Source organism: Lactuca virosa, chromosome 2, assembly GCF_052849685.1.
Source record: "Lactuca virosa cultivar CGN04683 chromosome 2, Lactuca_virosa_CGN04683_v6, whole genome shotgun sequence".
In the NCBI taxonomy this organism is placed as follows: Eukaryota; Viridiplantae; Streptophyta; class Magnoliopsida; order Asterales; family Asteraceae; genus Lactuca; species Lactuca virosa.
In genome coordinates, this window is record NC_136427.1 from 216,253,062 (window position 1) to 216,267,528 (window position 14,467).

Here is a 14,467-nt window from a genome sequence, read left to right on the forward strand (position 1 = left end):
GAACTCCTTGGCATATACGGTCAGTTTAAACTGCACCGTATGAATATGGACGAATCCATTGTTGTGTCAACCATCATTGACAAACTCCCCCCATGGTTGTAATGTGCAAGAACCACAAGAGCTTCGTAAAAGCAAAAGAGGCAATATTGCGAAAAAGTTCATATCCGACTTCCAACTGTATTTGGTGGAAGGTTCAAGAGATGAAATTAATCTTGAATACTCTTATTGCTATAGTATTGAAGATGATCCTAAGACTTATCAAGAGGCCATAGAGTCTCGTGATAGTGCCTTTTGGAAGGAAGCAATTGATGATGAAATGTCATCAATTCTTGAGAACAACACATGGGTGTTGTCTGATTTGCCTCCAGGTTCTAAACCACTCGGTTGCAAATGAATTTTCAAAAAGAAAATGAATGTTAATGGGACTATTGATAAGTTCAAAGCCCGGTTGGTCATTGAAGGTTTTAGACAAAAACCTGGTATTGACTATTTTGATACATATGCTCTAGTTGCACGTATTGCTACTATTAGATTGTTGATTGCCTTGGCAAGTATTCACAATCTGGTTATTCACCAAATGGATGTGAAAACAGTCTTTTTAAATGGTGATCTTGACGAGGAAGTTTACATGAAACAACCTGAAGGTTTTATTATGCCCGGTAAAGAGCATATGGTTTGTAAACTTGTCAAATCTTTGTATGGGCTGAAACAAAACAATGGCATCAGAAATTTGATGAAGTTATTTTTTCCTCTGGTTTCAAGACAAACCAATGTGACAAATGTGTTTATAGTAGATTTGATGATGCTACTAAAGCTGGGGTGATCATTTGCTTATATGTAGATGACATGTTGATTTTTGGTACCGACCAAAATCAAGTAGATGAAACAAAGAAATTGTTATCATCTAAGTTTTCTATGAAAGATTTAGGAGAGGCCGATGTAATTCTTGGAATAAGAATTAACAGGATGAACAAAGGTTTGGTAATGACTCAAAGTCATTATATAGAGAAAATTCTCAAGCGGTTTAATCTTACCGACTGTTCTCCTGTGAGTACTCCTATGGACCCAAGTTGGAAATTAATGCCAAATAATGGTGTTCCTATTTCACAATTGGAATATTCTAAGGCTATTGGTAGCTTGATGTATGCCATGACAAGTACCAGACCTGACATTGCTTTTGCTGTGGGTAAGTTGAGCAGGTACACTAGTAATCCTAGTGCTCAACATTGGCAAGCAGTGAATAGAGTGTTTAAGTATCTCAAGGGAACCATGGATTATGGCTTGAGTTATATGGGAAGTCCTTCGATTTTAGAAGGTCATTCGGATGCAAGTTGGATAACCAACATGGAGGACTATTCCTTAACTTCTGGTTGGGTATTCTTGCTTGGGGGAGGTGCCATTTCTTAGGCTTCCAAGAAGCAATCTTGCATTACAAACTCGACAATGGAATCTGAGTTTGTTGCGTTAGCAACTGCTGGTAAAGAAGCAGAGTGGCTAAGGAATTTAGTCTATGAGATTCCTTTGTGGTCTAAACCGATAGCACCTATTTCTATCCTTTGTGATAGTGCAGCCGCTTTGGCTAAGGCATATAGCCAGGTTTATAATGGCAAGTCTAGACACTTAGGTGTTAGACATAGTATGATTAGAGAACTAATCATGAATGGTGTGATTTCGGTTGAGTTTGTGAAATCACAACAAAATTTGGCAGATCACTTGACTAAAGGTCTGACAAGAGACTTAGTGCACAAGTCTGTAATCGGGATGGGATTAAAGTCCATTTAATTCTATAATGATGAGACACCCAATTCCCTTCTAATATAATGTTAGGAGTTGAATTCAATGTGGAAAACTCATACTTATAGATTGGAACACATGAAATAGTCATCCCAGGTATGTGTTCAGTTCTGCATGTTAGCCAGCTTGAAGTTTAACTTCTTAATAATTCCTTTGATAAATGTATGTGTGGATACATGGAAAGGAGTTACCTACGTGATTGTGAAGTGTAGCCGCATTTCAAGAGGTTGTGGACTTGACCTTGATACGATCATGAGAGGATTGGGACACACGACTTTATAATAGTGTCAAGTTGTAATTTGCTAGAAATTCAATAAACTAGTATGTATTTTACTTTCTGGTATTCAAATGGGTTGATGGGTTCAATTCTTAGAACACCCTGATTCTCGAGTATTTGCAAATGTATGATACTAAGTGGAAATTCAATCGTTTCGATATTTTCATTATGTACTAGTTTGGTTTGTTTGATAAAGGTTATGTTTGTTCAAGGGTTACACTAAAATGGGGGAGGATTGTTGGTGATTTTAGTGTCACCATGTCATTTTAAGTAACTGGAACTAACATGTGAGCTAAGGGGCTTCAAAATTTGTACTCTATTATATGTACGGGGTTGTGCGGAGTGTACGAATGTATAAGATCGAATTAGAAGCAGGTTCGATGACTAGTCGGGGGTCTGGGGGTAACGCCCCCGGGTCCGGGGTTTCCAAAGGGGCAACGCCCCTTTGGCGGGGTCTAAGGGCAACGCCCCTAGCAGGGTCCAAGGGGCAGAGCCCCTGGCTGGGTTCCCAAAGCAACTAATGACGGCCCAACCTGATAAAACCTCACCGAATTTTACATATGGGAACATAGTGGAAAATTCAATTTCTTGAGGGTGTGTATGGTAAAACTAACAGAACTCGTTAGTATTGGTAACCCTAAATCCTTATTAAATCCGGATTAATATTACTTGCTTCCAAAGCAACTAATGACGGCCCAACCTGATAAACCCTAATATCGTTTATTATATAAACGACTCTTCTTTTCAGAAGAGGGTTACGATCTTAAGCTCTCGTTTTTCATCATACTTTTACAAAATCCTCTAGCATTTTTGGCTTACGATTTCTGTTCCTAGAATCATAAGTGTCCACTTGGATTATCCTAGGCTGAATTTCTTATAACCCAGGCATATGGTAGAAATATCAGTTCGGAAAGTGATATCACGATCCAAGTCGGTATCCAGATCTCCATCACAAACCCTAATATTCCCAACATAATAGATTGTTGACAGACCCTTACACTTACGAGGAACAACTGATTAACGGTTACTACGTATATTAACATGTACCTTCGAGCACCTACCCATAAATACGACAAGACGGTGAACCTACTCGGTACAAGAAGAGGTCGCCATCTTTTTGTCACGACTATAAATAGGTAAGCCAAACCACCTTCACACGGTACATAACAATCGATATACAAAACAATTCAATACACTTTTTACTTCCCATAATATCCCAAAGTCTTTACTAACTTTATCATCGGAGCGTGACCCGGGATCCCTCCCCTCCCAGTCATCGGCTTAAGAATTGTTTGTGTTTCCAGGTCAATTGGCAGTCGAGAGCTTATACATCTAGCTTAACCAATAGAAGACGGACCACTTAGTGGCACATCAAGTGGTGCCAACAAGTGCATTATCCCTCACATTCAATAATGTTTCACCTCAGTGGCTTATCCCCAATTTAATGGTCGGACCGAGGTAACCAACAAGATCAAGATCATAGTACCAAAGAGACGACTATGCAACCTACAATGAGTGGTCGATCCTCTTTGTGTTTTGTGGGAGAATACGACAACCATCAAAATAGGAACCTAAGAAATACACTTCATTGGACATATAAATCTGAAGCCATACTCTCACTTGAAGGGATCCTAGTTTCCCCAAGGTAGTAAAGTTTGATAAAGACTAGACCTGACATGATTTAAGGATAAATATATACCTAATCGAAGAATGGCAGGAGATATCAGTAGATAACAGGTAACGTAAATTTATACCTACTCTCACCTCCAATCTATCCTACTTTGATTGTCAGAGCGTAGTCCTCCACCGGAATATGGCAAACTATTTTCTTTTGATCTCATGTCTCCAACACACCCGATTTCCTTCTCGATAGCCACCACAAACCATTCTAGGAATCACATCAATTAATAAAATAACATATTATAGAACATGCCTTCTAAACCAAAAGATCATCCTAAACCTTGATGACCATAAAATTATACTTGATTAGGCATCATCATGTAAGAATGTCTCAAGTGTAAGAAGATATGAATCTATAGAATAGGTCCCAAGCATAAGTATGTCGATGGGTCGGCCGAAGGTGACATATACTATTATTTTCATATTAACATGCATATTTGATTTGTTATGATTATACATAATATTAAAAAATTAAACTATAGATAATGAATATTAAAGTAATTATTAGAGTATTACTCGAATTCAAACACGTTTAACTATATGATTGTAACACTAACTAAATCCATTGTATACGAAACAACAGAATTTCACGTTTAAGTTTAAAAAGTGATTAAAATTTGGAGCTTCGAGTAGGAGGTCAACCCACTTAACTCTAAAAAGAGGCAAACAAAAAGAATCCACAAAAGGCAAAGGTGTACTAGCTTATGACAGATTTAAAATTATCAAAGACAAGAAAGATAGCTTTATTAACTTGTAGGATGTGAATTGAAAGTTGTAAATCTACTGGGTTTTGGTAACACTTTAAAGCAAAAGTTGTTTAATTTTTATAAAAAATCTTGAGGAAGAAGCTTCGGTGATATGGCTTAATCAATCAATCTTCTGACTCCTCTGCTCAACCCTGTGTTGTCAATTCAGTGTCCCTCATGTCCATTAACATGGCCGTCCATACCCCACCACCACCACTTTTACCGGTTACAAAAGCTCATAATCATCACCTCAGGAAATCCCCTTTACCCACAATACCCCTTTCTTCATATTCAATTATAAAACCTCTGGAAAATTCAATTAAGAAGAGGAGTGGAAGTTTTACCTACCTGCATTACGTTTGAGGAATGAAATTGCCCTTTGCTTCATCGCAAAACAATCTTAATTCTAGCAACGTCAAGCAGCAAGTTGCCGGTGGTGGTATTGGAAGTAATCGATACGAACCGAAATCGGTGCTCGACGTGCGACGGAGTCCACCTAGTCCGATTACTGGTAAGGCGTCGGAGTTCAATTCGGTTGATCATAATATTGTTGTGTTTTCGTCATCTGAGGAACAGTTGCCGTTGGATAATATTGAACATGGAATGATCCATCAGTTTGAAGAATGGGATTCTCTCATGAAGGAATTGGGTCTTCATGATGATTCTACTAAATCTGCTTACCCTCTTGATCTTCCTGAGCTGCCTCCGATACACACCGAATCGGCTGCTCCGGCTACGGCTCTGTTCTTTCACTCGGATTTCGAAAACTTGAATCCGAATCTTAACGCGCTTGATTTTATGAGCCAGGATGATGACGATAACAGTAATAACAATGGAAACGGGTTTGATTTCGTGGATGAGTTGATCCGGATCGCTGAGTGCTTCGAAACTCGGTCTATCCAACTAGCTCAAGTGATAATGACGCGGCTCAATCAGCGCCTCCGTGCGCCTACCGGAAAAGCGCTTCAGAGAGCTGCTTTTTACTTCAAAGAAGCACTTCAATCTCTACTCACCGGGCCAACTCGGATGACCCAGTCTTCTTCTTCGTCAGAAATTGTACAATCGATTGAAGCGTACAAGACGTTTTCAAACGTCTCGCCGATTCCGATGTTCTCTGACTTCACCGCGAACCAGGCGATGCTGGAGGCGGTGGACGGTGCGATGATCGTGCACGTCATCGATTTTGACATCGGCTTGGGTGGACACTGGGCGTCGTTCATGAAAGAGATCGCGGAGAAGGCAGAAGCTCGGAAGGTTCATTCACCGGCTGTCAGAATCACAGCTATTATTCCGGAGGAGTACGAAATGGAATCAAAATTGATCAGAGATAACCTCTGGCAGTTCGCTCGTGGTCTAAAACTCCGATTCGATATAGATTTCGTGTCGTTTCGAACTTTCGAGTACTTGTCGTTCAAAGCGATTAAGTTCATGGAGGGAGAGAAGACGGCAGTTCTCCTCTCTTCAACGGTCTTCCACCGTATAGGCGCCGGTTTCATCAACGATCTCCGGAGAGTTTCGCCACATGTTATCGTTTTCGTCGACGGCGAAGGACTGATGGGAAGCGAAACGTCGTTCTTCCGTCAAACGGTAATCGACGGGCTAGAATTCTACTCAACGCTGCTAGAATCGTTAGAGGCGGCGAACATTGGTGGTGGCGGAGGGAGTGACTGGATCAGGAAAATTGAGATGTTTGTGCTGCTGCCGAAGATAACTGCGGCGGTGGAGGCGTCGGGTCGTCATGTGCCGTCGTGGAGGGAGGCGTTCAGTAGGGCCGGCATGAGGCCGGTGGGGTTGAGTCAGTTCGCTGACTTTCAAGCGGAGTGTTTACTGAGGAGGGTACAAGTCAGGGGGTTCCACGTGGTGAAACGGCAAGCGGAGATGGTGCTGTGCTGGCATGATAGGCCCCTCGTTGCCACGTCAGCATGGAGGTTTTAGCCCTTTACGTAAAGTTAATAGTCTATTACTATCATAGGCTTCTATTTTCTTTTTTCTACCCCTTTTGCATATTGTGAAAAATAAATTTCTAAAGGAGGGATAATATTGTGGTGTCTTATAGATTAGAATAGCCAAAAATATTTGACAAAAGTTTGATGTATGATCTTTCTGAAACTAAAATAGAGTTATATGTTTCTAACTAAATTTGAAGCGCATCCATGATAAATATGATGGTTGAATTAGTACGCAGGAATTTCATTAAGAAGCTAGAGCACCAACCAAACAAAAAATTAGAGCGTCCATGTATATAGAGTTGTCCATCTATATAGAGTTTTTGGTTAAGTTTTTTCGTTGATATCTCACCACCAATTTAACATCCCCAAAATCTCAAAACATCAATACAATATTAGCATTGTTTTCATAAACTTATTTACGTTGACCCGTAAACTTTAAATTTGGTCCATCTATAAATAAATTAGAACAAGATAACAACATATGTATTTTCAGTAATCCACTAAAATGACAACGTAAAGACGCCTTTTTAAATTAGATCCGGATCAAAAACCGAAAACCAATTTAGTGGGAAATGAGAAACCATGAACCGAACCAAATATCTTGGTTCCGGTTCGGATCTACAAGTAAGTATGCTTTATAGGTACGAGAACCGATTTAGTAGGAAATCGAGAATCGAGAACCAAACTAAATACCCCGATTCCGAGTAATACTCATCGTAATAGTGTAATTGTATTCTTGCGAGTGATGGTTGTAAAATGAATTTACATTTACAATTTATAGGTATATAAGTTGATGGTGCAGATAATGCAACTTCCCATTTTTATAGTAGCAACTACTCCCTCCGTCCCAAAATTATATTCCATCTTTTCTTTTTGGTTTGTCCCAAAATAATAGTCCACTTCTAAAAATAAATAACATTTTTACCAAAATACCTCCTCATTATTACTTAACCAACTAAGCATTGAATGGAACATTAAATGCAAAGTAAGGACAAAACCGTCATTTTATTAAATAAAATTAGTGGTAATTAATGATTTTCTTAATATCTGTGTTTTTTGTCTGTGGACAATAATATTGTGACGGAGGGAGTATATAATATGGTATCAACATTAGTCTTATGCTAGAAGGAGTGGTGTCATGCATGTCACACTAAAAATGATGTCTCATAGGCGTCATTTCATATTTGTCACACCTCTTTAACATCTTGTCATTTAGGAGGGTGGGTTGCCACACTTTTTTATCAATTTAAATTTAACATTATTTTAAATATTTTTTAATTGCAACAAATTGAAATAATAATGATAATTAAAAAACTTAAATTCTTACAATTTTACATACTTCAAAACAAAGAAAAAAACGTACAAACATAACTAGTTAAACACTTAAAAAAATAAAAACTTAAACCACCATAGCTACTATAAACTAAAAGACATCTTCATCGGAAATGTATTCTTTCAAGTCTCTACGAATGTCATGATGGATCTCAACATCATGAATTATTTCTCTTCTTACTAAGTACTATTCGTCTCCACCCTCAAATGTTTGTGTCGGTTGAATGATCTCGTTTTCGTTATACTCACATATTGCATTTCCTTTATCTTCGAGAATCATATTATGCAATATGATACAGGTATACACCATCTCACTCATTCTCTTCTCGTCAACAAAAACTTCAAGTTATTTCAGTACATGCCAACGTTTTTTAAGAGCACAAAAGGCTCGTTCAACATATTTCCTTGCCTTCTCTAGAACTTTTTTAAACTTTAACCTCTTTCGATCATTAGGACAAGATAATTTCATCACAAAACAAGAACGCTCCAAATAGATCCCATCTACAAGATAATACACGTACCTGTAAGACGTTCTATGCACAACACACAAAGCATCTGGTGCAGTCCCATTATACATGTCGTCGAATATCAGACATGTTAAGAACATTTATGTCATTCAACGAACCAACATAATCAAAGAATGTCTGCTATATCCACAAATCCCGTGAGGCCAAGCTTTAAGTATGATGGTTGGATAACCATCATTACCTCGGATGTATTGGCCTTTATATGCATTTGGTCAATTGCCCCGTTCCCAGTGGAGGCAATCTAGACTTCATATGTAACGTCCAAATTTTCAGAATAAAATTTTAATTTTTAAACTAGCAGAAACATTCATTTTTATAAAGGTACATTCAAAGCAAACTATTTGTTTATAAACTGAAATCCATAAATTAGAGTTATAATGAAAGTATCGCAGACTCAAATCATAAAACTACTTATGTGTGTGTACAGTCACACCTTTGCATTCCCATGAACTAATAAAACACCTGAAAAACATTTAATCCATAACTATAAGCCAAAACTTGGTGAGTTCCCTAAAAAATCATATACAACACAATATAACTAAACATATATAACAACTATGGGTTATCAGTAACCCCGAGTCATCAGTGGCTCAAATACTACATATTAGGGTTATCAGAAACCCTGAGTCATCAGCGACTCTAGTAGCAATTTTGGTTATCATCAACCCTGAGTCATCAACGACTCACATACAACACATGATATAAGTAATACAATCATAATACTCACTTGAGCTACACAACAAAAGCACACCATCAATCCCATCATAAAAACAGCTAACAGAAGCCATCTAATGAAAATCGTACCAATCCTTATACAAATACTTAATTATACCCAAGTTTGACCAAAAGTTAAATGGTCAAAAAGTTAACTCCTGGTCAACCAAGTGCGTCGCGTCCATCCTTTTTCTAAAAGGGATTTTGACTTATTCCATTAAGTTAAACCTCCAACTTTTCAAAAACAACCAAAATCTAAACTTTAAGTCTCAAAGAGTCCAAGAATGCATCTTTCTCAACTTAATCCATTAAGTCAAAGCCTCCAACTTTCATATCTAAATCAACATGGTGTGTAAATGGATGAAGTTTAAAAATTAATCCATAATGATGATGGGTTTTGAACATATCTACATTCCTATGTGATCATGCAACCCTAATTGCTTTGGATATAAGTTTTTCTCTATTGAACATACAAATATGAACACCAAAGCAATAACCCTAAATCTAGTATATACAATTTAGAATCACATATATATTTGGGTTAGAAGAATACCTCACTTGTTATATTGTAATAATAAGAACAATCCTTGCTTGATCTTGACTTCTGAAAGCCTTTGTTATATTGTAATAATAAGAACAATCCTTGCTTGATCTTGACTTCTAAAAGCCTAGTGCCCCAAGTGTTGCACCTCTAATGGAGTCACAAACACTCAATGCAAAGGATGAGTACGAGAGATGAGGAAATCGGCCAGGGTTCTCTTAGAGTAGCATGGGGCCGAAATTTCTTAGGTTAAGAGGGTTTATATAGTTGTTGCTGCTAGGGTTTTCAGGTGGAAACCCTAATACCTTGCTTAGGCACCAAGCAGCCCATGGACACTCCTTTTAGAAGCCCTTGGACGAAATCTATTGGGCCTCCCAATAGTATTTCGTCCACTCCATACCAAAGGAGTCCAGCAGCCCAACTTTGCAACTATCAATGATTTGCAAAACAGCCCCTCCAGTATTAATCAGTTCATTTAATCCCAAAATTAATTCCAAATTAATTTATGATTAATTACTAATTAATAATATGATTTCCAAATAATATATTAATCTTATAATATATTAATAAAATCATTCTGAGTACCAATTTATTATTCATATAATAAATCCTACTCTCTCTCCACTAGTCATTCTATCAAGTTGCAAGAGTGAAAGCAACCCAAAAGGACCATGCTACAAATCAAATCAAGTACATACCATATATAGTTATGTGCTGTCACACCCCCAAACCAAGGATGGCGGAAACGTCCGGGGTTGAAGGACTTCATGTATAGTATCACAACAACGAGTATAATAGTGCTCAAAGTAAATACAACCATCATAAATATAATTGAAAATGTTACACCATAGTATATGTTTACATGTTTCAAAAGCAATTACATTATGATGACAAAATGATATGTTTGACGATTTAACGTCCCATCCTCAAAATGCTGTTGGTTTCCTGTTTCACTGATTTCCTGAGAATACAAGTAGTTTTGAAAAGTATCAACAATTAAGTTGGTGAGTTCATAAGAGTTTTGGTTGAGAAAGAAACCGTTTTCCTTGTAAAAGCGACAGAGTATGTTTCCAGAAAATCCAATATTTTCTTTGTTAAGTATGAAATGAATGCTCCTATGTTATGCGATAATGAACCCTAGAAGGACCCATAGATTCCTTCTATAATCGCCCAGCGTATATAAGTTATATAAAATTTAAGTTAAATAAACTGTTGAATATAATGGGTCTGCCCTAGGTCCACAACCAAACAAGGAACATGAGATAAGGCGGGCCCACCAATTCTAAGTCGATTGAGACTAGATTCTTATATAACTCTAGCATATACACTTAGCAATTATAGCTGAAGTCTAGCAATTCTAGATGAAATGTAGTTTTAACATAAATATGTTTCCAAAGAAAATCCAATATTTTCCTTATAAAAATTATGTAGTCCTAAATCCCAGGACCGAGAATATATGTGTGTTTTGTACTTATAACGTATATGTAGTTTTAAATAGATAAAACCCATTTTCAAAGTAGAATTTTCTCTGTAAACTTGAAAGATTGTTAACTCCCTATGTGAGTCGCTATAACCATACTATGACGAGAAATAACCTGCACAACGTTTTTCAGATGTTAAGATACTATGACTCTTGTCACCCGCAGACCTGTCGGTCCGACTGTAGCTAGCAGCGAGGTGTGGGGTGTCAATCCCAATATAGATCTATACACAATTATCACGCTCTCCCTACAAGAGACTCTGGTTATAACTTACAGGAATTGGGATCCCGTACTCGAACGTACGGGGAGAGAATTGCCTCACAACCTAAGTTAACTAGTTTACACATAGTTTGATATTAAAACCTCTTCCATAGAGGAAGTAAAATCACCTTTTATGAATAAATTAGTGATATGAAATCCTTAAACTATTACTATTCTAGTTTATCATGTAGTATATAAAAAAACTCATTTGTTTTGAGAGTAAAACCTTTTTCACGTAGTAAAAATCCATAAACTATGCTTATTGTAGTTTATTATATGTGTTCGAAATGAATGAGTAAACCTTATCATGAATGACTAAATTTCAGTTTATGATGATAAACTAACAAGAAAATACATTTGATATTTAGAACTTATTGTTATGCACTTTGCTCAACATACTACAAAGTGTTATGAAAATTGTAAGCTGTTAACTAGTTTTTAACCTTTCTACACTGTTTTAGAAAAATCATACGAAGTCGAAAACTGAATCCGTAAATTCTGAGAGTTCCCAAAATGTGTCTAGTTTATTCATAATTTTTATTATGATTTTTATAAGTCTTTAACTTGTGTTAAAATGTTCATATTCACAGACTGGTCCGAATTCGTTTCTGAAATGATAGGCAGTTTTGTAAAAATCACCATAAATCGTAGAAAAATCATATGGAGATGTGCAAGTAGTCATTTTAAAGGTATGAACCTGAAATATTTGTATATCAAACAGTTTTGAAGGATATTTAGTTTAAGATAGTCAAAACAGTCCGTGAATAAGACTCAACTTTTCTGATGAAAGCTGTTGTTTGAGTTTAGTTAAGTTTTTGGTGTTTTAACTTGTATTCCCTCCCCCCCCCCCCCTAAAACTTGAAGAAAACATGAAAATGTAGGGGTATGAACTCACCTTGAGTGATTTCAGAAGATGGATGATGATGAAGAGAAGTGTTCAACTCAAGAACACTTTAGAAGATGCTTGAAGATTCGAGGATCTAACAACAAATATGACGATATTTGTGTAAGGAACTCATGATTTGAGTGAAGAAATGTAAGGAAATAAAGTGTAGGATGAAGGTACTTACCAAAAGTAGATGAAGAACTTGAAAATCAGCCTTGAAATCTCGAAATTTAGAGAGAGAAGTGAGAGAGAATGGAAATTGTTCTTTGGTGGAGGATGAGAGAAATGAGAGAAATGTGAGGAGGGATAAGGGTTTCCAGCCTTTGACCAAGAGTGTGGCTGGAGAAATGGTGGGAAAGGACAATGAAATGACCAGGTATGGTGGAAGGACAAGGGCTGGTCATTGAGTGGGTATGGGGTGGTTGCTTGTGTCATACACTAAGGCAAAGTCAACACTCTACCCCAAAATCTAATTTAATAGATTTTATTCTTGGACAAGGATTTCCCCCAAAAATATGATTAAAAATGAATATTTAGGGTTTATTATGTTAAAATATGAGTTTGGGTGAAAATCCCGCGTTAAAATCACGAAAAACGAGCTTAAAACGAAGTTTGGGTCAAAAACCGGCAATATGGACCGAACCTGCGAGGTTCGGCTCTAAGGGAGTGAGAACCGAGAGAAGGGAAGGAAGGAACCGAGAGTAGAGAAGGGGACCGAAGGTGCGAGGGGGGAGGAACCGAAGGTCCGAGGTTCGGTTCGGTCTGCTGAGCTTCGGTTCGAGAGGGTGTAGTTCGCTTCTGACACCTTCGCTTCTGACAAGTTCGGCTCCTTAAGAGGGTTCGGCTCCTTAAGACTGTTTTTTGCGTAGACTTCCGTTTTCGAGCTGTTTTCGTCTAATTCGAGGGTCGGGATGCCCCGAGTGATTATAAGAAGTTGAGAGAGATTTTGAGAGAGATTTGGGAGAGATTTGACATACTTGGAGAGATTTGACATACAGAGAGAGATTTGGGAGAGATTCACATACTTGGAGAGATTTCTCATACAGAGAGAGATTTGGGAGATATTTCACATACTTGGAGAGATTTCTCATACAGAGAGAGATTTGGGAGAGATTTCACATACTTGGAGAGATTTCTCATACAGAGAGAGATTTGGGTGAGATTTCACATACTTGGAGAGACTTGGGAGAGATTTCACATACTTGGAGAGATTTCTCATACAGAGAGAGATTTGGGAGAGATTTCACATACTTGGAGAGATTTGGGAGAGATTTGAGAGAGATCTCGTTTGCGACCTTTTTGAGTGTTTGGCTTCGTAACGCAAGGTTTGTACATTCCGTTAAGTCTCATTATGATTGTTATATGCCCCCGAGGGTTAAGGAATAATGTTTTATCGAGTAGTTTCATCACTTGCCCTGATTAGGGTTTAGAATTTCCGAACACGTGAAAACTCTAAGTGATATTTTGTATTAAGATTGCGAGTTGTATAATAAGAAACATAATGGAAACCCTAATATACAAGGGTTAGATGAGTTGACCGGTTTGACTTGTTGACTTTAGTTGACTTTGACTTGGCCAAAAATTGACGGTTGTCACATGGGCTTAGACACCTAATCCAACAGTCTCCCACTTGGATAAGTCTAATAACTATTATTGCAAGTATGACTTCTGAATTTGACTAGCAATCGTAGCTTTCAAAAGCCGTTGTCGAACTCTGATCTTATCAGTAACGTTTCCTTTAGATAAGGGATCAAATATTCCTCCGTTCTTCAAGATATCATATAAACATGAGACATTGATTATAATCATTATCTTTGTCCAAGGTTTGTTTCCCGATTTCCGATTTATAGCGACTGGCTAATTGACAAATCAAATCAGTCCAGGCTTGGCCAAGCGATTAGGTTGTCATCACTAAATCATCGAGGGGCCCACAGATATCGCTTTTATCCCATTTAGGGTAAAAGAAATGGATAAAATTCGACTCATATGCTTGTACTATTTACTTATCAAATCACACACAACAATACGTTTTATAACATCAAGTTACTGGTGCGTTTACGTATTATCAATGTACAACTGACTTGTAAACAACAACTATATGTCTCCGTTTCAAGAATATAAGATATTATCGTCTCACAATCACTCGTGATAAAATCCATGAAGTGATTCAAATGAGCGTGAGTTTAATCCAATACTCAAATTCCTATTTCAGGAGTACTCATGAACACTGCAGCAAACATTTGCTATGTCTAAGAACTTAGACAATCTACGGTCGGATT

The 14,467-nt window shown here is 37.5% G+C and overlaps 1 pseudogene; it reads left to right on the forward strand.

The window, feature by feature from the left end:
* The first annotated feature begins 4,646 nt into the window (after positions 1-4,646).
* LOC145160189 (scarecrow-like protein 15 pseudogene) lies at positions 4,647-6,636 on the forward strand (annotated as a pseudogene).
* Positions 6,637-14,467: the final 7,831 nt, after the last annotated feature.